This window comes from Dermacentor silvarum, chromosome 1 (genome assembly GCF_013339745.2).
Source record: "Dermacentor silvarum isolate Dsil-2018 chromosome 1, BIME_Dsil_1.4, whole genome shotgun sequence".
NCBI classification, from domain to species: Eukaryota; Metazoa; Arthropoda; class Arachnida; order Ixodida; family Ixodidae; genus Dermacentor; species Dermacentor silvarum.
The window spans coordinates 397,126,494-397,152,101 of NC_051154.1; the positions used below are offsets into that span (position 1 = coordinate 397,126,494).

General features: G+C 48.3%; 1 long non-coding RNA gene across 1 annotated transcript; it reads right to left on the reverse strand.

The window, feature by feature from the left end:
- Positions 1 to 539: 539 nt before the first annotated feature.
- LOC119446573 (uncharacterized) lies at positions 540 to 8,602 on the reverse strand. The gene is made up of 3 exons (XR_007465163.1): positions 8,320 to 8,602; positions 7,949 to 8,074; positions 540 to 671 (listed from the first exon to the last, which is right to left on the reverse strand). It is a non-coding gene; the product is annotated as an uncharacterized LOC119446573 (long non-coding RNA).
- Positions 8,603 to 25,608: the final 17,006 nt, after the last annotated feature.

A 25,608-nucleotide genomic window follows, 5' to 3' on the forward strand; every position in this document is an offset into this window, starting at 1 on the left:
TTACACCCGGCGTCATTTTTACGCGATTGCTGCAGCTATGAGCTACTGAGTTGCACTGCCCTCGGAAAGCTTGCCACAATCAGTTTAACACTTTTGCAAAAGCGCACTACCAATAAACACGACGAACTATATAAACTCTGTGCTCTGCAACGGCCGCTATGGCGGATCGGCCTTCTTGCCACTAGCAAAATGGCAGCGACTGGCTTCACTTTTGGAGAGCCACCTCCACTGCAGAAGTTTAAGTATATAACTTCCTTGAACTGAATTGCAATTTTGTTATTTTGTTATTTTCTTGTTAATATTCACACATGCGACGCGAAAATCCAGCTTCACACCATAATGGGTTTATTTAAAGAAAAGAAGAGCCTGTGTTCACATCACTTTTTTTTTTTTCAAGTGGCATTCTTTCACTTCCTTTCATGTCCTTGGATGTCCTAATGAGCGCAGTTACTACAGCACCATTTCCAAACTTCTTGTTCCAGTTTCCTGTGACTAGTCCGAAATCCTGCTGCCGCGGAGACGCCAATTGGTGGGTGCCCTCAGTTTTGAGCGGGGCAACTGCGAGGGCGTCACAGATGGATCCGCAGGCACAGCAGCCATGGCCCCTGGCTGCGCAGACACCGGCTGGCTCCCTGCAGCCCTAGGAACAGCAACCACCAACCGCCTCGCACCTGCGTCACGTGTTTCGAGTGATCAAAAGATGGCGCATCCGCATCTCGCCACCCCTCTGAGAGCACCCTTAAGAAGTATGGTGGGCGTGGAGGCAGTGGGCGTGGAGAAGGGTAAGGGTAAGAAGTGGGCGTGGAGGCAGTACAACTGTGGCAATGGCTTACGAGCACCGCTTTCATGTTATACAGGTCTTCGTGGTCTGGTTGCCGTTCGTGGCCTGTTCCGGTGAGCCGGTGGACCCCATCGCCACGCAGCTACTGCCCTCACAAGACCGCGGCCTTTCTGCGGATCCGAGTGCCTTCTTCAGCACATCGGTACCCCTCAAGCCATTCGGAACATCGCCATCGTCTGGGACATCAACCTTATCAAGCTATTTAAGCGGTGACAGAAAACGTCACTGGTTCAGTGGGCGTGGAGGCAGTACAACTGTGGCAATGGCTTACGAGCACCGCTTTCATGTTATACAGGTCTTCGTGGTCTGGTTGCCTTTCGTGGCCTGTTCCGGTGAGCCGGTGGACCCCATCGCCACGCAGCTACTGCCCTCACAAGACCGCGGCCTTTCTGCGGATCCGAGTGCCTTCTTCAGCACATCGGTACCCCTCAAGCCATTCGGAACATCGCCATCGTCTGGGACATCAACCTTATCAAGCTATTTAAGCGGTGACAGAAAACGTCACTGGTTCAGTGGGCGTGGAGGCAGTACAACTGTGGCACTGGCTTACGAGCACCGCTTTCATGTTATACAGGTTGGTCAAACCTTTTCCTTATATACTAAGAAGACAAGTAATCGTTTTTTACTGCTGCTTCCACGCCCACAAGTGTTGTGTAATTTGTCTCGCGAGTGCACTGACGTCCTTTGTTCGTTACTATTATGTTGCGGTGACGTTGAAGCAAATCCGGGGCCCCCTAAGAAAGTCCCTGGGCCAACTGATGACGCTGAGCATAGTACCGTTCCTGATGACTTGCGCCACAAAGAAATTGTGTCAATGCTTTCTAAGATTAGTGCACGCTGCGACTCGTCTGCCACAGTGCAGTCCAACTTAATGAAGGCAATTGATGAGGTCAAAGCGAACCAAAAACTTGTGACCAACAAACTGTCTGAGATTGAAAAGCGACTTGCGTCGGTTGAGACTAGGACTAAGGCGGTTGAGGACCTCGAAAGGGAATTGCAGATTACGAATGAGATAATTGGCGCTATCACTGAAACAAATAACGTGTTGGTGTCGCGTTTGAATGAACTTGAGGACAGAGCCCGGCGAAACAACTTGGTGTTTTTTGGTATGCCCGATAAAAATGAGACCTGGCAAGCGACCGAAGAGGCAGTCATTAATTTACTCTCGAATACTATTGACTCGGAGCTTGACGCGAATGCGATAGAAAGAGCGCATCGTCTAGGTGGTCCATACGTAAATGAAAGATGTCGCCCTGTCATAGTTAAACTTTCAACATTTAAAATAGAAGAACTTGTTATGGCGGGGCGATCGAGGTTAAGAAGCCATAACGTCTCGGTATCGGAGGACTACTGTCAGGCGACAAGAACTGCACGCCAGATGCTACTCAATTATGCCAAATCATTGCCCGGTAGACCTTCTTTTCAGCTCCGTTACGACAAGCTTGTTGTGAACCACAAAAAATTTGCCTATGACGCCAGCAAGGACGAAGTTTGCGAAACTACTGCGCATGATCGGACCGATGGCAACCGAGCTCGCAACAGAGATAGCACTCACTTTTTCTCTGGTGAGAACCGCGACCGTCAAGCATATTCATCTTCTAATTCTGCACCTCTGTTCCATGCGCAGACTTCTAATGCTACTTCTTAACAATCAGTGAAGGGAAGTGGCAGCGGAAAAACATCGCGTCCTATCTCTGTGCTGTATACCAACATTCGTAGCATCATGAAGAAGCGTGACGCTTTCGAAGGACTTATCGATTCATGTGAAGCCGACGTGATTGCTGTAACCGAGACGGTTAAATTCTAATATTCGCGACAGTGAAATTTTTACAATTTCCAAGTCATTGCAAATTTATCGCTGCGATCGAGATGGAAGACAGGGCGGTGGCACTTTGCTTGCTATTTCAAAACGTTTCAAGTCTTTCCTCATTAACCTGACGTCAACGTTGGAAGTGATATGGTGTGGGGTAGTTGCTAACAATAAGACGCATGTCTTTGGTGTCTGTTACCGTCCCCCGGATACGGACATTAGCTTTGCTCATGAGTTTCACGATAACATTAATGCAATTATAATGCGGTACCCATCAGCGTCAATAACTATTCTAGGCGATTTTAATTATCCTTCCATAGCGTGGACGTCATCATTACCACAAGTCGTGCCATTTTCTTCTCACAGCCAGTGCTTCCTTGATACCTGCAACCTTTTTAATTTAACGCAGATGGTGACTACTCCAACTCGTGTTACCAGTACTTCATCGCACACTCTTGACTTGATCTTGACATCAATGCCTGAGACTATTCATTCACTATCTTCCTTTCCTGGTCTTAGCGATCACTGCATGTTACACTTTTACATAAACAGCAGCACGCCTGCTGCTACTAAGGAACGCAAGGTAATCTACGACTACAATGCCGCAAACTTCGAAGCAATTAATCACGAACTGTCTCTCTTTTTTGACACTTACATGATTTTGATCACAGAACCGTACAGGAAAACTGGGATTTGTTTGTTAACAAAATTTATGAACTTCCTCGAATTTTTATTCCTCGAAAGTTTATCCCTATAAGCAGCTCCGCACCCTGGTATAACACATACTTGAAGCGTCTCTCTAATAAAAAGAAACGCTTGTTTCGCGGGGCGAAATTGCAAGGTACTGAGGAACGCTGGCGTGCCTACGAATCTGCTACACAAGCATATTCTTTGGCAGTTTCAGACGCTAAAGCTAACTTTCTATCAAACACCCTACCTGCAATGCTTGTCAATAACCCGAGGAAGTTTTGGAAAACTGTAACAAATACTAACAACCGTGAAATTGTACTTGTTGACACTGACGGCCTTCCCGTACCGGGCTGGGAGGTGTGCAACACTTTTGAATGAAAACTTTACCCGCAATTTTTTAGTTTCGTTCACTAGCACGCCTATTTCTTTGTCAATGCGCAATTATTTACCTATGTCTCCAATAGAGATCGAAGTGCCTGGCATTGTGAAAATGATTGAATCCCTCCGAATGTCCTCTGCTTGCGGTGTTGACAATATTAATTCAAGATTTCTTAAAGAAACAAAACTGTGCTCATCTCTTTTCTTGTGTAAAATATTTCAACAATCTTTGGATCAAGGTGTGGTACCTCGTGCTTGGAGAGAGGCGAAGGTGGTTCCCCTACATAAATCTGGAAGCAAACAATCTGTGATTAATTACCGACCTATTTCTCTCACTTCTATACCATGTAAGATTCTGGGGCACATAATCTTCTCTAATCTGGTCACCTTCCTAGAATCTAACTCATTCTTTAGCAAGTCACAGCATGGATTTAGGAAATCATACTCATGTGAAACACAGTTGCTCTGCTTTACCCATTCCTTACACGTCATTCTAGAACGTGGTTCCTGGGTCGATTGTATCTTCTTGGACTTTTCCAAAGCCTTTGACAAGATTAACCACCACCTATTACTCTACAAGCTTAGGAGCCTAAACATTGACAGCAGAATTGTTACTTGGATTGAATTTTTTTAAGCAATCGCTCACAGTACGTTGTTGCCAATAATTCCACCTCACCGTCGTCTCCTGTTACCTCTGGCGTGCCCCAAGGCTCTGTATTGGGGCCTTTACTTTTCCTCATCTATATTAATGACTTACCCGACTGTATAAGCTCCTCAATTCACCTCTTCGCAGATGACTGTGTTGTTTACCGCGAAATTTCAAGTAACCTAGACGTTAGTTCACTGCAAAACGATATCTCTAATATTGGTCATTGGTGCAGAACTTGGCACATGGAACTTAACACTAACAAATGCAAAGTTTTACGAGTTTCACGCACTAACGGACCCTCTGCTACCTATACCCTAAATAGCGCTACTCTAGAATCTGTTAGCTCTTATAAATACTTGGGAATTCATATCACAACTGATCTAAGCTGGAAACATCACATTAAGTACGTTATTAACAATGGTAACCGTATGCTAGGGTACCTACGACGTAACTTTAGTAGAGCTCCTGGAAGTGTTAAACTAACAATGTATAAAACACTAGTGCGCTCGAAACTTGAATACGCATGCTCCATTTGGGACCCCTTTCAATCGCACTTAACTTATTCACTTGAAATGGTACAGAATAACGCATCACGTTTTATATTATCCAACTACAATCGTACTAGCAGTATCACGTCGATGAAACACACCCTTTCCTTGCCGTCGCTTGCTTCACGTCGCAAAGCATGTCGTCTTACACTTTTCCATAAAATATACCATCATCCAGTTCTCAAAACCCAGTTCGTTACGACCCCATCTTATCGTTCAGTACGCTTAGATCACCACCATAAGGTACACGTTACTACTTGCCGCACTAACACTTTCTTTTATTCTTTCGTCCCACGCACGTCCAGTGACTGGAACCACCTTCCCTCAGATATTGTTTCCATTTCGGACCATGATCAATTTTGTGTAACCATTTACAGTCACTTATTTGACGACGCATGAAGTGTTTTTTTTTTTTTTTTTTGTTAACGCGGTTCTTCGCATTGTATCTTCATTCCTGCTTTTGTTGCATTAGCCTAACATTTTCTCGTCCTGTGTATTGTTGATGTCATTAGAATTGTACATATTATTACATTTTCTATTTTGTTTACTATTTATGTACCCCACTCCCCTCTGTAAAGCTCTGTGCGCTTGAGGGTAAAATAAATAAATAAATAAATAATAAATAAATAATAAATAAATAAATAAATAAATAAATAAATAAACAATTAAATAAATAAAACAGATGCATTCCTCCAACCTGTGAAATTGGAAATTCGTAAACGCACATGGAAATGGCAGTGAGAGAATGCGGTGGAATATTCCCGCGTATTTTGATAGCTCGCCCTTGAGACACTTCGTTTGGGGCATACATAGGCACTCTTTTAATGAAGAATAAACTTTCAGAAATGCCAGAAAAGTGGGAGGTTTCTCGCGCACTTCGAATTGGTTGCTCACTGCCCCATAAGGTGGAACTCGACTAGTCAGATGCTCACATAGCTCATAAAGCATCGATTTGAAATACAAAGCGTTCTTGCTGACCGAAGAATTGTCATAGCACAAGCATCGCCAAAATTCGAGATTAGTCAGCAAGAATGGAATGTCATCGGCGAACTTTGTTATGTTCCAGAGCGACTTCTCTCGCCGCTACCATTCTGTGCTGCGACACGGTGTCTGTGCCCTGTATCTGTGATTCGCCCAGTGATGAAATCACCCGTGATGAAAGTAGAGCCTCAGTTCACGCATGATATCCTCGTTGAAAACTTCAAGCAAACTGTTCCGATGGAGATATCTCATCGACGGACTGGGACAGTCAACAAAGCACTGTGCCTGCACATCAAAGGGCCTCTTTTCTCGACCCATGGTACATGGGCCTTCAATCTGAGAAACCAGACGCCAGGGATGCAATCCATGAGAACCTTAAAGACACTCTAAACAACATGACGTCTCTGGTTGAAGAAAGCAGGATGCTCTGTGCGCTTGAGGGTAAAATAAATAAATAAATAAATAAATAAATAAATAAACAAATAAATAAACAATTAAATAAATAAAACAGATGCATTCCTCCAACCTGTGAAATTGGAAATTCGTAAACGCACATGGAAATGGCAGTGAGAGAATGCGGTGGAATATTCCCGCGTATTTTGATAGCTCGCCCTTGAGACACTTCGTTTGGGGCATACATAGGCACTCTTTTAATGAAGAATAAACTTTCAGAAATGCCAGAAAAGTGGGAGGTTTCTCGCGCACTTCGAATTGGTTGCTCACTGCCCCATAAGGTGGAACTCGACTAGTCAGATGCTCACATAGCTCATAAAGCATCGATTTGAAATACAAAGCGTTCTTGCTGACCGAAGAATTGTCATAGCACAAGCATCGCCAAAATTCGAGATTAGTCAGCAAGAATGGAATGTCATCGGCGAACTTTGTTATGTTCCAGAGCGACTTCTCTCGCCGCTACCATTCTGTGCTGCGACACGGTGTCTGTGCCCTGTATCTGTGATTCGCCCAGTGATGAAATCACCCGTGATGAAAGTAGAGCCTCAGTTCACGCATGATATCCTCGTTGAAAACTTCAAGCAAACTGTTCCGATGGAGATATCTCATCGACGGACTGGGACAGTCAACAAAGCACTGTGCCTGCACATCAAAGGGCCTCTTTTCTAGACCCATGGTACATGGGCCTTCAATATGAGAAACCAGACGCCAGGGATGCAATCCATGAGAACCTTAAAGACACTCTAAACAACATGACGTCTCTGGTTGAAGAAAGCAGGATGGGTGCGATCCTTACAGAAGCAACCGCATTCGACATCCTGTTAAACGCATAGCTGCTAGTCAGTGACCCATCAGCGCAATTTGGCGCGTGCTTCTTAGAACGCCAGCTGGGACATTACTTGGACACACTGTAATGTTGGAATTACTTGGACACACTGAATGTTGGAAAACTGTCTTGAACGTGTTCCCTCTCCACCTAAAACCTATAAATAGCGGTGCAAATAAAGCAACCTTGTTCTTGTTAACTGACATTTTGGCTCGATTGTATTCTTTGCACGAACTCAACGAAACACAGCCAACTTAAGTGGTTTCCTCAGAAAGAAAGCTTCTTGGTTGAAGGAAAATCCGTCACTGTACATCGAGCGAGCTCCGGACCAACGGTTTAAAGGACGGGGTCGCAGTATCAGCAAAAATCACTTTGCGATGCAATAATTCATTTAAGAATCACAATCCCTCGATTAGATACCGAGGAGTTAAAGTGGAAACTTATTAGAGGAATCACAATTCCAGCTACTATAATTACATCATATATTATCTAAACTAGGTGCCATAAACCACTGGTATTTCTCTGAAAATGTTTCCATATGTTGTGGCATATACGACTAGGCTTCTATTCTGCACCCATGTAGCCTACCATGTAGAGTCAACGTGCAAACAGCCTTCAAATAAATGACGCACCTAATATTCAGAATTTCCGAATGTAAGATCTTTCAAGCTGCTTAGCATCGTGGTGCTAATATATACAGATTTCATGATAGAAAGTTTCGATAAGCTACCAAGAACTGAACTTGAATTTTGGTTATTTTTTCGTAACATACCTCGACCGGTGGGTGGCCTAAGTCGTGAGCGGGGCAACGGCGGCGGCTGCACAGCTGGACTCGCAGGCCGTGCAGTCTTGGCCTCTGGCTGGGCAGGCAGCGGCTGGCGACCGGAAGCCCTCGGCACTGCATCCAGATATGTGACGCCAAAAACCAGCTTCACACCATAATACGTTTAGTTAAAAAAAGAAGAGCCTGCGTGCACACCATTTCTTTTTCAAGTTTCTTCCTTTCTGAGAGAACTATCATGAACGAGTGCTTGTTGGTATCCGTTAATCGTGTCCTTGTACACTCGTTTGTGTCGGTGTATGTCCTTAGATGTCCAAATTAGCGCAGCTACTACGGCAGCAATATCCTGCGCCTGCGGATACCTCGACTGGTGGGTGGCCTCAGTCGTGAGCGCGGCAACTGCGACGGCTGCACAGCTGGACCGGCAGGCCGTCCAGTCTTGGCCTCTGGCTGGGCAGGCACCGGCTGGCTCCCGGCAGCCCTCGGAACTGCATCCAGATAATTGAGGCAAAAAACCAGCTTCACACCATGTCACAAACGAGCGCGCAATCCAAGCGCGCGCCGCGTGTCACGCAAGGCAGCGAAAGAACACGCCGGCCCCGCGGCAACTTCAACAGAGGGGGAGAGCGCATACGCCTCAAACAACAACGCTAACAACGGCGCCGAAGCGTCTAGAAGAACCTCGACGAAGCGACGTTAACCGGAGAGGGAGAGAGAGAGAGAGCACGCGCGCGCCGAGACACCTTCTCACCCGGCGAGTCGAGAGAGATCACTACAGCATGAGCGCGCGCCAACAGCATGAGTCATCATCACCCCCCTTGACAAAGCTCCGACAGCAGCGGTCGAAGGTACAAGAAAAGAGTAGAAGCTTCCCAGGCTTTGGCCATGCTACGAGATCGCGACTCCGATAGGAAGGTTCGAGAACGCCTGTGGAAGCTATAGACCTACACCACGGCGCCACGTCACGAAAATGCGGTGGCGCTTTCGTCGGAATTTAGTTTCGCTTGGTAGGCACTCCGCCGCCGAGCCGCCGCCCGTGTCGCGCCTACCACAGCAGCCGCTGGGTTTCGCGGGTGGTTGTGCGGTTCCATCTGTGAGGTCTTTATTCTATGATTTTACAATGAAAGAAACGCAGTATGTGGACGAGCTGAGTTGCGTCGAAATAAGCAAGAGACTAATGTTTTCATAGGTTTCCTGTTGATGAAAACCGTCGCAAGCAATGGGCCGCCGCGGTAAAAAGCGAAAGTTGGATTATGATACCAGATCATCCATTATGCGCAATACATTTCGTAACCGTTAAGATTCTCTTTTATTTTGATTGGCATGCATTAGCCGATCTTAGGATCGTTAAGATCTTAGGATCATATACTATCTTAGGATCGTTATTAGCGTGCCATTATAATTGCTTGCCGCACTGTGGGAAAGCTAGATTAGGATGAGCCTTGAATGTAGGTCGAGCGAGCAGATGCCCCACAAAACACGTCACATTCGAATTTGTTTTCATCTCAAAGAATTCAGCCACCAGCAATGTAAATATCCTGTCACACGTTCACATACCCAGGCAGCAGGGTCACAACTGCGTTTATTGCAGTGTGGAAGTCATAAACGCGCCTAAACGTGTCAGTTAAATTTCGAGCGCGAAACAAAATGTACAGTGTTAGTACAGAGTCGGAGCGATCGGACGGCCGCGTACAACAGCTAGCTCACATTGCGCGGGCCTACACAGGCGGCGTCGCCGTAGGGCCGGTACCTTGCCGGTCCCATCACCGAGGCGATCGCTTCTATCGCCGCTCACGGCGACGTAGAAATCGGCTACAGCTTGTTTTTAACATAAAATAGTTCTTAATAGAAAAGCTATCTCGAATTTGCGCGTGTTTCGTAAAGCAGCGCCCAGTACTAAACCACTGGCGCCATCCGGAGCAACGACCCGACGGCATTTCGTCTCGCCGACGTTTCGTCTCGCACCGGCCGTCTCAGCGAGGCGGCTCGGCTGGCTTGCAAGTACTACGTTTCGTTTGTTATTCGCACCAACGACACCGACAAAACCGATTCATTTAAGCCCACGTTAATCGTGTTGTCAAAAATAAGCGCACAATGATGAGCAGCAGGCCAGGTCGCAAGCGCTGTCGGCCGTCACTGCGGCGGTCAACGAGCTAGGCCTAGCGTCTCGTTCGGCCGTATCCCGATGGGGGCGAGATGCAAGAACGTGCACTGGGTGCACATTAAAGAATCTAATGTAGTCAAACTAAATCCGGCGCCCCCACTACCGTGTGCTTCATAATGAAATCGTGGTTTTAGCTCCCCCACCCCATTAAAAAAAATGCGCCATCCGCGCGTGCAAGCGGCGGCGGCGAGCGTGGGCGGAGCCAAACGTTGGGCGGAGCCTACGCGACGTCGCTATAGGGCCTAAAATATATCGACGGTGCCTACCGCTGTTTACAAACATGGTGTAGGTCTATATGACCGCCGTGCGAGAATCGTTCAGTGGAATTCAGGAGTTCGAGAGTTCAGTCCGCACCGGTGAAGTGATGTAACGTGAAGACCGAGCGTCTGCGGAAGAAGGGGATTCCCCGGCAAGCTAGTCGACGAGTTCATCGAGCGTCTGCATTTCCGGAAGAAATTCTTTCTTCGAGATTTGCCCGAGCTACGCCGAGATCGTCCGACTTCAAGACCAACACTGGTGAATACGATTGGACACTCAGTGTTTCTTTTTATTTCGTACTTTACGTGTTGGACTCTTAGTGCTTGTCGTTAATTATTTTCCTGTGTTTTGTGAATACCCATCTGATTTGTATTGTGTTGTGTCTAGCCTAAGTGTGCAAGTGTGTAACTGCCTTGTGTGAAGAATATATTTTGTTCTGTTTTGAGAACTCTCGGTCTTTTGACAGCAACCGGCGTTCGCTCGCGCACCAGAGGGCCCACTCTTAATTGCCCTTGCTTTCGTGGGATTATTTTCGGAAGCTCATAAGTCGGCTTTGGAATTTGATCCGGCGTCTGCGCCTCGATCACGGGGTCTGTGACACACCATAACAGGTTCAGTTAAAAAAAAAAGAAGAGCCTGTGTGCTAGAGCACTGCACGGGCCGATTTTTGCGGCCCGGGCCCGGCCCGGGCCCGTTTCTACATTGGGCGGCCCGCCCGAGCCCGATCAAAACTTTTATGGCGAGACCCGGGCCCGGCCCGGGCCCGGAAATAATCTACGTTACCCGCCCGGCCCGGCCCGCCACCCCTTTACCTTAAGCCCGAGCCCGGACCGAGCCCGGCTCGAAACCGGCCCGAACCCGGCCCGAGACCGAAAAACACATGTTTTTCAGAGTTGAGAAGCCCGAGAATAACTCGCAGAAAGCCCGAGCCCGGCCCGGGCCCACGTCAAAAAAACCGAGCCCGGCCCGGGCCCGGGTAAAAAAAGCACACGCAGTGCCCGAGCCCGGCCCGAGCCCGAGAAAAAACTGCTCTGCACGGCCCGGCCCGGTCCACGGGCCGGGCCGTGTAGTGCAGTTCCGGCAGCCCTCGGAACTGCACCCACAAACAGCTTGGCACCTCCGTAACATGTCTCGAGTGATCAACAGGCGTCGCATCCGCATCTCGCCACCCCTGTGAGAGCACCCTTAAAAATTATGCTAACAGATGCATTATTCAACCTGTGAAATTGGAAATTCGTAAACTCGCATGGAAATGGCAGTGAGAAAATGCGGCGGAATATCCCCGCGTATTTTGATAGCTCGCTCTTCAGACACTTCGTTTGAGGGATACATAGGCACTTTTTAATGAAGATTATACCGCCAGAAATGATAGAAGAGTGGAAGGTAGCTTGCGCACTTTGGGTTGGTTGCATAAGGTGGAGCTTGACTTGCCAGATGCTCACATAGCTCATAAAGCATCGATTTGAAATACAAAGCGTTCTTGCTGACCGAACAATTGTCACAGCACAAGAATCGCAGAAATTCGAGATCAGTTAGCAAGAATGGAATGTCATCGGCGAACTTATGTTCCGGAGGCACTTCACCTCACCGCTCCCATTCTGTGCTGCGACACAGTGTCTGTCCCCTGTATCTGTGATTCGCCCAGTGATGAAATCACCCGTGATAAAACTAGAGTCTCAGCGCACGCGTGATGTCCTCGTTGAAAACTTCAAGCAAACTGTTCCGATAGAGATATCGATGGACTGGGACAGCGAACAAAGCACTGTTCCTGCACATCAGAGGGCCTCTTTTCTCGACCCCATGGCACAAGGGCCTTCAATATGAGAAGCTAGACGCCAGGAATGCAATCCATGAGGATGTTAAAGACATCCTAAACAACATGGCGTCTCTGATTGAAGAAAGTAGGATGGGCGCGAACTCTACAGAAGCAACCGCATTCGACATCCTGTTAATCGCACAGCCGCTACTCAGTGACCCGTCAGCTCAATTTGACGCGTGCTTCTTAGAGCGCCAGCTGGGACATTACTTGGACGCCCTGAAATGTTGTAAAGACCATGATTCTCATTTCCCTCTTGTGGCATAACTTGCGAGAAAACGCCTGTGCACCTCAAGCTCATCGGTAAGCTCGGAGCGGGTGTAGGAAATAAAGTGACTCTTAAAAAAGCTGCCTTCTACCGAAAAATGTGAGCTCCATTGTATTTTTGTACCAGAATCAGGCATACGTACTTCGACATTTAAAATTGCTGAAGTATAAGTTTTCAATATTTCTGACGATGCCTTGCCGTTTGCCAGCGTCTTCCTTCGATTTATTGGTCTGTGGAACACACACATCTGTTAAACGGGCTTAGATGGTTTAAATGTCGTCGTTAATCCAGCATTTGTGTACACTTCGCAATACAAATCGCGCAAATGTTCTCCGACCCTTCAGGGTAAAAACGGAAGTCTGAAAATCTCAAATCAAGTATTTCAGAGCCTTGCACTAGTTTTTAATGCCCGAAATGAGATATTCCCCAGCGTTATTAATTTCTATTGCAACCTTATTATGCGAGAACTTCTGAAAAGCTGTAGTCACTTCTTCGGGCTGTTTCACTTTGTTGAGTCAACTTGAGGAACGAAATATTAAATTATATGGGAAGACAAAAACAATAAGCACGCATTCTCGAAAAACAAGTATGGTTAAGTACACGGTTTGTTACTTGAAACGCTTACGCACAATCCCCTTTATAAGTACGCCTTAAATTCTTAAATGTAGGCATTTTTTTCTTAAGACAATGAACTGCTGAATAAATAGTTAGGCCTAGCCTCTCCGTATCCACATTTTCGTGCGTCACACATATACATCGATGTTTACAGGACTAAGACCAGCAGGAGTGTTTTTCAGCAACAATGGGGACCAATTACAACAAATGAGTGAGGAGCTTAACCGAGAAAGTGTAATAGTGGGGTTGAAGATTAATACACAGAAAACAAACATAATGAATGTTCAATAGCCTGGTAATGGAACAAGAATTCAGGAGCGCCAGTCAGCCTCTAGGGTCTGCAAATGAGTCCGTTTATCTAGGTCAATTACCCTCAGGCGACCCTGATCATGAGAAGGAAATTAAACAGAATAATAAAATTAAGTTGGATTGCATACAGCAGGTATTGTAAAATGCTGACTGGGAGCTTGCCACTGTGTCTGAAAAGAAAAGTGTACAATAATTGCATTCTACCGGTCCTAACATATGAGTCAGAAACTGGGAGGTTAACAAAGACGCTCGAGAATAAGTCAAGGACCACACAAAGAGCGATGGAACGAAAAGTGTTAGCCTAACGTTAACAGACAAGAAGAGAACGGTGTGGATCAGAGAGCAAACTGGGATAGCTGATATTCTAGCTGACATTAAGTGAAAGAAATGGAGCTGGGGATGCCATGTAATGCGAAGGGTAGATTATTGACGAACCATAAGAGTTGCAGAGTGGATACAAAGAGAAGGGAAGCGCAGTCGAGGACGGCAGAAATTAGGTGGGGTGATCAAGTTATAAATTTGCAGGCGCATGTTGGAATAAGCTAGCGCAAGAAAGGGATAATAGGAGATCGCAGGGAGAGGCCTTCGTCCTGCAGTGGACATAAATATAGGCTGATTATGATGATTAGGAGCAAGACCAGCAACAACTGTAAAGAAAAATTGAGTAACCAAAGGAAAGATGCAGCCCGAGGTTCTCTGCATTCGGGTGTTTTAACCGTGTTAACGCCGTAGGTGACACATATGGTCCTAAAATTTAGGTATATTAAACTGGCCTGAGCGATTTTGCGCGCGTTACTCAACAGAGATTCATTAAAGCATACCATTGCTGCCGCAACAATTATAAAAGTTCTGCACGGTGTCGCTTGGGCCTTTCAGCAATGGAACTGAGGACAACTTATGGACTAAAGGTTCACTGGAACCATTCGAGAGATCTTTCAAGCTTTTTATTTTCGATGTGTTGTTAAGACCATGTCCTGCAAGCTACTTGGGAAAGTTGGCATACTTTTACCCTACATAATTACCCTACGTCGCCTAAAGACGTAGACTTACTTGCCGAAAAGAGAACGTAGTAGCCCTTTCTTTTTACGAGCGGCCGCACAAAGCATAAAACAAAGCATAAATGAAGAATCCGTGGCTATACTACTAGCCTTCGAATAAGCAGCGTATCTTATAGAATATGAATTATTGCGCTACGCATATGAAGCTGGGATACATGCGATATAAAACCTAATATTGCATTATTGTCTTGGACACATCAAACATTCAAATATCCGAACATCCGGATAACCGGTCATTTAACAAGAACGGCAGATGGGGCGAGTTGGTGGTTTTCCCTGTTACTTAAAAACAGCGCTACCGACACAAGACACAGAAAAGAGTTGACACACACGGCGCTGTGGTTATTTAAAGGGGCTATCCATATTATTTGTTTTTGTAAATCCGGATAGCCGCACTTTAAACCGGATGGCTGGTTTGATCGATATTTTCAGGCACTAGTCAGGTCTAAGGAAAACCCAGTTGTGCAACACGTAGCAATAGAGTCATCCACTTGAACCGTAGCATGAGGCTACACAGCCTCTATCGTGCTTGATAAATACAAGCGCCTCGGGCTAACATGCTTCCCACTGAGCGTTATTACGCATGCCCGCTAACGTTGCAAACAGCAAAGACGCCCCGGGAAAACTGTCTTGAACGTGTTTCCTTTCCACCTAAAACGTATAAATAGCGGTGCAAATAAAGCAACCTTGTTCTTTGTTAGCTGACATTTTGGCTCGATTGTATTCTTTGCACGAACTCAACGAAACATGGTGTCAGAAGTGCGCCCCAACCACATGCATCCGTGATGGAATTCTTAAAACCTCCCGAGCCATTACGCCTGAGTGGCGACATTGCCAAAGAATGGAAGCTTTTTAAGCAAACATTCGAGCTCTTCCTAGCAGCCTCGGCTCCCAGAGGAAAGCCTCGGGGGGATAGCACGAAGACGGCACTGCTGCTCAGTTTGGGAGGCGAGGATGTGTTGGAAATCTACAACTTTACTTTCACTGGAGACGCTGAAAGACAGGACTTTGCGACCGTTACCAAGAAGTTTGATGAGTACTGCGCAGCGCGGGTGAATGAAATACATGAGCGGTGCCTATTTCGACGAAGAATGCAAGCAGAAGGCGAGCCATTTGAACCATTCGCAAGGGACCTTAGTCACCTGGCCAAATCATGCAACTTCGGCGTAATGGAAAATTCAATGATCCGCGACCAAATTGTATTTGGAACGAGCGACGACAAAGTGCGCCAGAAGATGCTACGGGACAAGAACTTGACACTGGTGAGAGCTGAGCAGGTGTGCAAAGCCGCCGAGTTGTCACACGCACAAAATCAAATTTGGGCACGCGAGCAGCGCCAAGTTGACCGTGTCCAGAACAGGCCAACAGAAAGTGGAGCGTCCGCAGCATTTAAATGCAGTAGGTGTGGCCGGGAGGACGGCTCGAGAAATTGTCCGGCATTTGGACGCAACTGTAGGCGATGAGGAGGCAAGAACCATTTTGCTGTGCGATGCAAGAGCAAGAGAGAAGTGGCCGAGGTCAGTGCGGATGAAGACTTCACGATTCTTGACGCATCCGTAGATGCCATCGAGAGCCATCGTGACTGGGTAGTGGAAGCACAAGTTGGCAGCAAGTACATGAAGCTGAAAGTGGACACCGGTGCTCAAGCTAATCCTTTGCCGAATAGTATGTACCGCACACTACAGCCGGCTGCACAAGTAAGACAAAGCAGCTCAGTGCTATGCTCATATGGGGGAGGAATCATCAAGCATTTGGGAGTAGCGAGACTGTAAGTCACAGTCAGCAAGACGGCGACTGAAGTCGACTTCTTCCTGGTAAAGAAGGGACGCGCTATTATTGGTCTCGAAGCAAGCGAACGCCTGGGACTCTTCGTCAGGTCAGTCGATGCAATAACAACGGGATCTCTAGAGTTCATGCAGGAATACAAAGACGTATCTCGGGCACCGGATGCCTTCAGCGCCTGCCCAAAATGGTCTGGCGACAAGACGCCTTACCTACTGTCCAGATGGCTAGACGAGTACCCCTGGCCCTGCTGAAACCACTGCGGACTGAACTCAACCGGATGCTCAAGGCTGGCATCATAGCCAAGGTTAACGAGCCGACGGACTGGGTACGTCCGTTAGTTATTGTCAAGAAGAAGGATGGTCAACTACGGATATGCATGGATCCTAGAAGAATTAATGAAGGTCTTAAGCGGGAGCACTTACAGATGCCTCGTCGCAATGATATCGAAGCTGAGCTTGCCGGAGCGCGATATTTTTCACGACTAGACGCCAAGTCCGGTTTTCATCAAATACCGCTGCAAGAAGAAACGTCCAGTATCTGTACGTTCTTGAACCCCTTTGGCCGCTATCGCTTTCTCAGGCTTCCTTTCGGCATCGCCTCGGCATCCGATGTGTTTAAAAGGTACATGAACGAGATATTTGACTAGATTCCTGGCGTATGTGTGTATGTCGACGACCTCCTAGTGTGGGGCTGCTCAAGAAAAGAGCACGACGAAAGGCTAAGAGCAGTCCTTAAGTCCGCGCCTAAGGTGGGATTAACATTCAATGGTTCAAAATGCGAAATTGGTGCCACGGAAATTTCTTTTCTTGGCGACGTCATTTCCGAGAACGGCATACGGCCAAGCCCCGATTCAGTCGAATCAGTTTTAAATCTACCGCAGCCGAAGGACAAGAAAGGAGTTCACAGAATGCTAGGTGTCGTCAATTATTTTGCAAGTTTGTACCGGCACTTTCAGGAAAAACTAAGTTGCTGCGGGAGCTGATCATGAAAAACAATGTTTTTGATTGCACGGTTAACCATGCCACAGAATGGAACCATATCTGTGGCACTTTAAGTAGCCAGCCTGTTCTCGCTATCTTCGACCCAATGCGTGACACTAAAATCGCTTCGGATGCATCGCAAAACGGCATCGGCTCAGCGTTGCTACAGCGTTACGGGGACGCTTGGAAACCTGTCGCGTATGCTTCACGAGCAGTCTCTGATACCCAAAAACGTTATTCCCAGATTCATAAGGAAGCACTGGCTGTGCTTGTATACGGTTGCGAGAAATTTCACCATTTTGTGTATGGACGCAGGGTCATCCTCGATACAGACCACTGCCCTCTGATCAATATTTCGAAAAAGGCAATCGCTGACATGCCACCGAGACTGCATGCAGCGCTTCTTCCTAGGTTTGCTCAAGTACAATATCGAACTGCATTTTGTTCCAAGAAAGCAGTTCGTGTTGCCAGACCTGCTGTCGCGTGCCTCTGTCGGAAAACCGCAAAAGGATGAAGCAGACGAAGACATTGAAGTTCACGCCGTAAGTGTTGTGTCGTCACTTGTAAACAGTGCCACGTTGGAGCGCCTATCAAAAGAAACGCGAAATGACAGTTACATGCAAAGTGTCGTTACTTGCCTCCAGAATAACCAACCTGTACAGGGATGGTTTTAGCATTTCGGAAGTGAATTGTCGACTGTGAGCGGTGTGCTACTAAAAGGCTGCAAGGTCGTGGTGCTGACCAGTATGCGTCAAGAAACGTTGCGAAGGATCCATGATGGCCATATGGGACTAAATAAGTGTAAGGAACGTGCGCGTCGTTTGGTTTTCTGGCCCGGTATGAACACTGATATCGAAAATCTGGTAAAAAATGCTCAGTGTGCCAGAAGTACGCATACCAGCAACATAGCGAACCCCTTCTTCTCCGCCCAGTGCCTGCACATGCATGGTGTAGGATAGGTGTAGACATCTTCCAGTGTGCTGGGAAGTAGTATTTTTGCGCGTATGATGCGTTATCTCATTTTCCAGAAGTGGAGCAACTACAGGACACGTCAGCGGCCGGTGTGATTGATAAACTAAGCGCAATATTTGCAAGGTACGGCCTACCCATGCAGATGTGCACTGACAACGGACCACAATTCTCCAGCCGTGAGTTCCTGCTCTTCTCAAAAAGATACAGTTTTCAGCATGTTACTTCGAGCCCGCGGTTTCCACGCTCAAATGGTTTGGCCGAGAAAGGGGTTCAGGTGGTTAAAAGAATCCTTAAAAAAACAACCAAGGGGGGAGACGACTTCTGGCTTGGATGCTCAGTTACAGATCGTGTCCCCTGGAAAACAGTCGATCGCCATGTGAACTGCTGTTTGGCCGACGGCTGCGAACACCATTGCCGGATTTCAGGGAGATTCCCACCACGCCTGTGCGGAAGCATCGACAGAAGGAACAACCGAGACGCCCCCTGGCTCCATTGCAGGAAGAACAAGTCGTGCGAGTGCGCGGAGACCGATGGGATACCAAAGCTAGAGTGATGCGGACGGAGCGACCAAGGTCCTACCGAGTGGACACAGAAGACGGCAAAATGCTCCGTAGGAACCGGCAGCACCTTCTTGCGACAGCCGAACCTTCAGCAGGGAGTCATCCACTGAAGATTTCACGGACGACGAAAGCGACAACGACGGCAGTGTAAGCCAGCATGCGTCTTCAACCCATCGTGCACCTGGAATATCAAAAGACGCAAGTCCACATTTGACGACGTCGATACGCCAAAGAAGACCGCCACAGCGCCTCTATTATGGCAGCAATATTACGCAATTTTCGTAACCCCTTGCAATTCCGTTTAATATTTTCGCTTTGTTGTTTCTACAGAAAGCAAGATGTATCGTGCTTGATAAAGAAGAGCGCATCATGCTAACATGCTTCCCACTCAGCGTTATTGCGCATGCCCGATAACGTTCCAAACAGCAAACACGCAACCTGGAAAACTGTCTTGAACGGGTTCCCTCTCCGCCTAAAACCTATAAATAGCGGTGCAAATAAAGCAACCTTGTTCTTTGTTAACTGACATTTTGGCTCGATTGTATTCTTTGCACGAACTCAACGAAACACAGCCAACTTAAGTGGTTTCCTCAGAAATAAAGCTTCTTGGTTGAAGGAAAATCCGTCACTGTCCATCGAGCGAGCTCCGGACCAACGGTTTAAAGGACGCGGTCGCAGTATCAGCAAAAATCACTTTGCGATGCAATAATTCCTTTAAGAATCACAATCCCTCGAAAGATACCGAGGAGTTAAAGTGGAAACTTGTGAGAGAAATCACAATTCCAGCTACTATAATTACGTTATATATAATATTTGAACAAGGTGCCGTAAACCACTGGTATTTCTCTGAAAATGTTTCCTTATGTTTTGGTATATGCGACTAGGCTTCTATTCTGCACCCATGTAACCTACCATGTAGGGTCAACATGCAAACAGCCTTAATAAATGACGCACCTAATATTCAGAATTTGCGAATGTAAGATCTTTCAAGCTGCTTAGCAGCATGGCGCTAATATATACAGATTTCATGATAGAAAGTTTCGATAAGCTACCAATACCTGAATTTGAATTTTGGTTATTTTTTCGTAACATATCTCGACTGGTGGGTGGCCTGAGTCGTGAGCGGGCCAACGGCGACTGCTGCATAGCTGGACCCGCAGGCCGTACAGTCTTGGCCTCTGGCTGGGCAGGCACCGGCTGGCGACCGGAAGCCCTCGGCACTGCATCCAGATATGTGACGCCAAAAACCAGCTTCACACTGTAATAGGTTTAGTTAAAAAAAACGAGAGCCAGTGTGCACATCACTTCTTTTTCATGTTTCTTCCTTTCTCTGAGAACTATGATGAACGAGTGCATGTTGGTATCCGTTAATCGTGTTCTTATGCACTCGTTTGTGTCGCTGTATGTCCTTACATGTCCAAATTAGCACAGTTACTACGGCAGCAAAATCCCGCAGCTGCGGATACCTCGACTGGTGGGTGGTCTCAGTCGTGAGCGCGGCAACTGCGACGGCTGCACAGCTGGACCGGCAGGCCGTCCAGTCTTGGCCTCTGGCTGGGCAGGCACCGTCTGGCTCCCGGAAGCAATTGGCACTGCATCCAGATATGCAACACTAAAAAACCAGCTTCACACCATAATAGGTTTAGTTACAATAAAGGAAGAGCCTGTGTGCACATCTTTTTCATGTTTCTTCCTTTCTGTGAGAACAATGATGAAGGAGTGCTTGTAGGTATCCGTTAATCGTGTCCTTGTGCACTCGTTTGTGTCGGTCCAAATTAGCGCAGTTACTACAGCAGCAAAATCCTGCGCCTGCGGATACCTCGACTGGTGGGTGGCTTCAGTCGTGAGCGCGGCAACTGCGACGGCTGCACAGCTGGACCCGCAGGTCGTCCAGTCTTGGCCTCTGGCTGGGCAGGCACCGGCTGGCTCCCGGAAGCCCTTGGCACTGCATCCAGATATGCGACGCCAAAAACCAGCTTCACACCATAATAGGTTTAGTTAAAAAAAGAAGAGCCTGTCTGCCCATCACTTCTTTTTCATGTTTCTTCCTTTCGGTGAGAACTATGATGAACGAGTGTTTGTTGGTATCCGTTAATCGTGTCCTTGTGCACTCGTTTGTTTCGGTGTATGGCCTTACATGTCCAAATTAGCGCAGTTACTACGGCAGCAAAATCCTGCGCCTGCGGATACCTCGACTGGTGAGTGGCCTCAGTCGTGAGCGGGGCAACTGCGATGGCTGCACAGCTGGACCCGCAGGCCGTCCAGTCTTGGCCTCTGGCTGGGCAGGCACCGGCTGGCTCCCGGGAGCCCTCGGAACTGCACCCACACACCGCCTGGCACCTGCGGCACATGTCTCGAGTGATCAACAGGTGGCGCATCCGCATTTCACCACCGCAGTGATGAATCCGTCAAGATTAGCGGTAACAAATGCATTCCGCCAACCTGTGAACTTAGAAATTTTTGAACTCGTATGGAAACGAGTAAACACAGCTTTAACAAAATATCTGCTTGGTGTTCCACAGGGCTAATGAAGGTGAGTGAATAGAAAACGATGGCTATGGCTGTAACACGAAAACGACTCCCTTTATGGTATGAATACTCTATGAATGGTCAAAAACTATCATTCGTTAGTACCTATTGATAGTACGCGTTTAGTGGAGATGCGCTCGGCGTTTATCTGAATGCGCAGAAACAGGCAACGGCCAAACGGAGCGAGCGCGAGCACCAAGAACAAACGTCTTATTCTTCGTCTTCTGCTGGTGCCCGTATTTCTCACTACAATCACTCCCCGGCGAAAAAGGAGCCATCGTGGTGACCTATGGAACAGGTAGCACTGGTGGGTCGTAGTGCGGCTTCAATCGATCGATATGAACAGTTTCGCGTCCGCGACGCCGCTGGTCCGTAGATGGGTGAATAGGCTCAATGACGTAGTTGACCGGGGATGTCTGTCGGAGAACCCGGTAAAGGCCGGCGTACTTTGAGCTGAACTTTGTGGGAAGGCCGGGAGTACAAGAGGGAACGCGGAGCCATATCAGCGTTCCAGGTGAATATGATGGAAAACACACGCCTGCGTCTCGACTATGTTTCTGGCTGGCCTGATCTTGCTCGGTAAGTGAGCGGGCGATCTGACGACATTCTTCGGCATAAGTGGCGGCTTCAGATAGAGGAGTAGATTCTGAAGCGTCGGGGAGATACAATAAAATTGTGTCCATAAATGAGAAAGGTTCGCGACCATAAGGAAAAAAGAAGGGAGAGAATCCCGTGGTAGACTGAGTCGCGCTAATGTATGCATACGTAACAAAGGGAAGGATGCGGTCCCAGTTAGTGTGGTTAGCGGAAACGTGCATGGCGAGCATGTCGCCGAGAGTACGATTAAAGCGTTCAGTCATACCACTGGTTTGGGGATGATATGCGCTTGTAGTTCTATGGATAATATTGCATTCCCGAAGGAGGGCTTCTACAGCTTCGGAGAGGAAAGAACGACCACGGTCACTCAGTAGCTCGCGAGGCGCAGCGTGTCGGAGAACAAGGTTGCGACGGATGAACAAGCAGACTTCACTTGCTGTGGCTGCCGGAAGCGCTGAAGTTTCGGCGTAGCGCGTGAGATGGTCCACGGCGACGATAACCAAGCAGTTCCCATCTAGGGTGTACGGTAGAGGGCCGTACGAATCAATACCGATATGGTCGAAAGGCCGGTAGGGACAAGGCAATGGTTAGAGCGGCCCGGTAATCTTGTTAGGTGGGCTCTTGCGGCGTTGGCACTTGGAGCACGAGTGTACGTACTGCCGAACGAAGCGGTACATTCCGAGCCAGTAGTAGCGAAGCCGGAGGCGTGCATACGTCTTTAGTGCATCGGCATGGGCGCATTGCGGATCCGCATGAAAAGAGGCACAGATGTCGGAACGTATATGTCGAGGAATCACTAGCAACCATTTACGGCAGTCAGAGAGGTAGTTGCGGCGGTACAGAAGCCCATCGCGGATAGAAAAGTGACGAACAACGCGCCGAAGCGAGCGGTCAGTGGTGTATGTTGACGGCTGAGATAAATACTCCAAAAGAGAGGCTATCCAAGGATCGCAGCGTTGCTCAGCTGGCAAGTCGGTGTATGTAAGAGACAAAGAATCGTAGCTGGAGGCAGACGCAGCACCACACTCATCGGGCAGTGGCGAGCGCCAAAGAGCGTCAGCATCCGAATGCTTACGGCCGGATCGGTAGACAACACGGATGTCACAGTGCTGTAGACGAAGCGCCCAACGAGCTAGGCGACCAGAGGGGTCCTTTAACGACGACAACTAGCACAGGGCGTGGTGATCAGTCACGATGTCAAATGGACGGCCATATACGTAAGGTAGAAAGTTGGTGATTGCCCAAACGATTGCAAGGAATTCTTTTTCGGTGACTGAATAGTTCGTTTCCGCTTTGGTGAGAGTGCGGCTGGCGTAAGGGACGACGTACTCTTCGAAGCCAGACTTACGCTGGGCAAGAATAGCACCGAGGCCTACTCCACTAGCGTCCGTGTGGATTTCTGTGGGAGCGTCCGTGTCAAAGTGGCGTAAAATAAGTGGTGATATCAAAAGATGGCGTAATGTGGCGAACGCGGCTTCGCAAGCTGTAGCCCATGCCGAGATGCCTTGGCTGTCGGCAAGCAGCTGCGTTAAGCGGGTGATTATGGACGCGAAATTACGCACAAATCGGCGAAAGTATGAACACAGGCCGATAAAGCTAAGGAGTTCTTTCAGCGTAGATGGCCTAGGGAACTCGGCGACGGCGCGAAGCTTTGCAGGGTCGGGAAGGACACCGTCCTTGCTGACAACATGGCCTAAGATGGTAAGTCGGCGGGCGGCAAAGTGGCACTTCTTCAATTTAAGCTGCAATCCAGCGTCTGAAAGGCAAGTCAGGATGCTTGCGAGGCGGTTCAAATGGGAGGCAAAGTCCTTCGAAAAGACTACGACGTCGTCCAGGTAACACAGACACGTGTGCCATCTGAGGCCTCTAAGAATGTTGTCCACGAGACGTTCGAAGGTGGCAGGCGCTTTACAAAGGCCGAATGGCATCATGTTAAACTCATATAAACCGTCTGGGGTTACAAACGCAGTCTTGGGACGGTCAGGTTCGTTGATAGGGACCTGCCAGTACCCAGATCGAAGGTCCAAAGAGGAGAACTCTGCTCCTTGCAAGCAATCGAGGGCCTCGTCAATTCTGGGCAGCGGATAAGCATCTTTTCGTGTGATCTTGTTAAGGCGCCTATAATCAACGCAAAATCTAATGCTACCGTCCTTTTTCTTTACCAGCACAACTGGGGAAGCCCAAGGGCTGTGTGAGGGCTGTATTACGCCACGATGAAGCATGTCGTTTACTTGTTCATCAATGACACGGCGCACAGCATGAGAAACTCGGTATGGATGCTGGCGCAGGGCTGCATGAGCGCCAGTGTCAATGCGGTGAACGATGGCCGATGTGCAGCCCAAGGAAGTCTGCTTATGATCGAACGACGTCCGAAAGCGGGCGAGCAGCTCCAAGAGTTGGGTACGCTGTGCAGGCGGGAGTGTGGAATCAATTGACCGGAGGAATGCCTCTAAGGAGGACGAATCGGCGGAGGTAGCAGGAGAAATGCTGTCTACGAGAAGGCCTATCGTGTCGTCAGGCAGTTGAGTAGAGTATACGGAATCAATATCCTCAAGCCGACCTATACACGACCCCACGGTATAACTTGGCTGTGGAAGACAACTGATTTGTGACATAAATGGCGCTGCAAGAGTTTTCGACCGTGAGAACAGCAAAAGGGAAGAGGAAGTTTTTGCTTGACGTGAAGGCTTCAGAGGGCGCAAACATGGCGGTGGAATCGGAAGCAGAGCCGCAAGAAAGTGGCACAAAAACAGAAGACAAAGGAGGGATGTCAGCGTCCGTGGCGACGACCACTCGAGAAGAAGGTGGCTTGTCAGATGTGGTGGCACACATAGGCGACAACTCAGGTTCGGCACGCGCACAGTCAACAACGGCTTGGTTGGGAGCGAGAAAGTCCCAACCCAAAATAACGCCGTGAGAACATGGCGAAAAAAACGACAAATTCGACTACGTGCAAAATGTCCTGTATGGCAAGACGAGCTGTGCATGCCACTGAAGGTTGAATGTGGTGCGCGGTCGCGGTGCGCAGAGAGACATCGGAAAGCGGTATCGTTATCTTTTATAACTTACGGCACAGTTCTCCACTAAGAACAGACACAGCAGCACCAGTATCGACGAGTGCTTGTACAGAAACACCTTCGATATTCACGGTTATTTCGTTCGCAGGTAGAAATCGAGACCTTGAAGTTTTCGACACGAGCGCAGTTCTTGCCTCTGGAACTGCGAGGGCTAGTTTTCCGCTTGGACTGGTGGGGGGCGACGAACCATTGGGGAAAGTCAACGGCGACGTGGTGAGGGTCACCGTCGTGTGTCGTAGCCACGGCGATGCGGTGAGCAGGTGTCCATCGTTGAGTGGGAGGACATCGGGCGCGGTGGCTCAGAACGAAAGTAGTCCCGATTGCTTTCGCCCGCACTAGGACGGAAGTCACGACGACGGCAGAAACGTGCGACATGGCCAGGCAGACAACAGAAGTAGCAAATAGGCCTGTTGTCCGGGGTGCGCCAAGGATTAGTGGACGGCGGCGCGGGACGGCGAAAAGTCGGCGGGTTCGGGTGGACAGGCGCACGCGCTGCGTAGAAGGCATTTGCTGGTCGACCAGGATCCGGGCTGAGTGGCATTGCTGGTGACTGTCTGCGTGCGACTTCAGCGTAGGTGAGAGGAGCGGAAACAGGCCGATGCTGGAAGGTGGTTGGTAGCTTCTCAGAAATTTGCTCCTCTATGGCCTGTCGTAGCGTCGGAG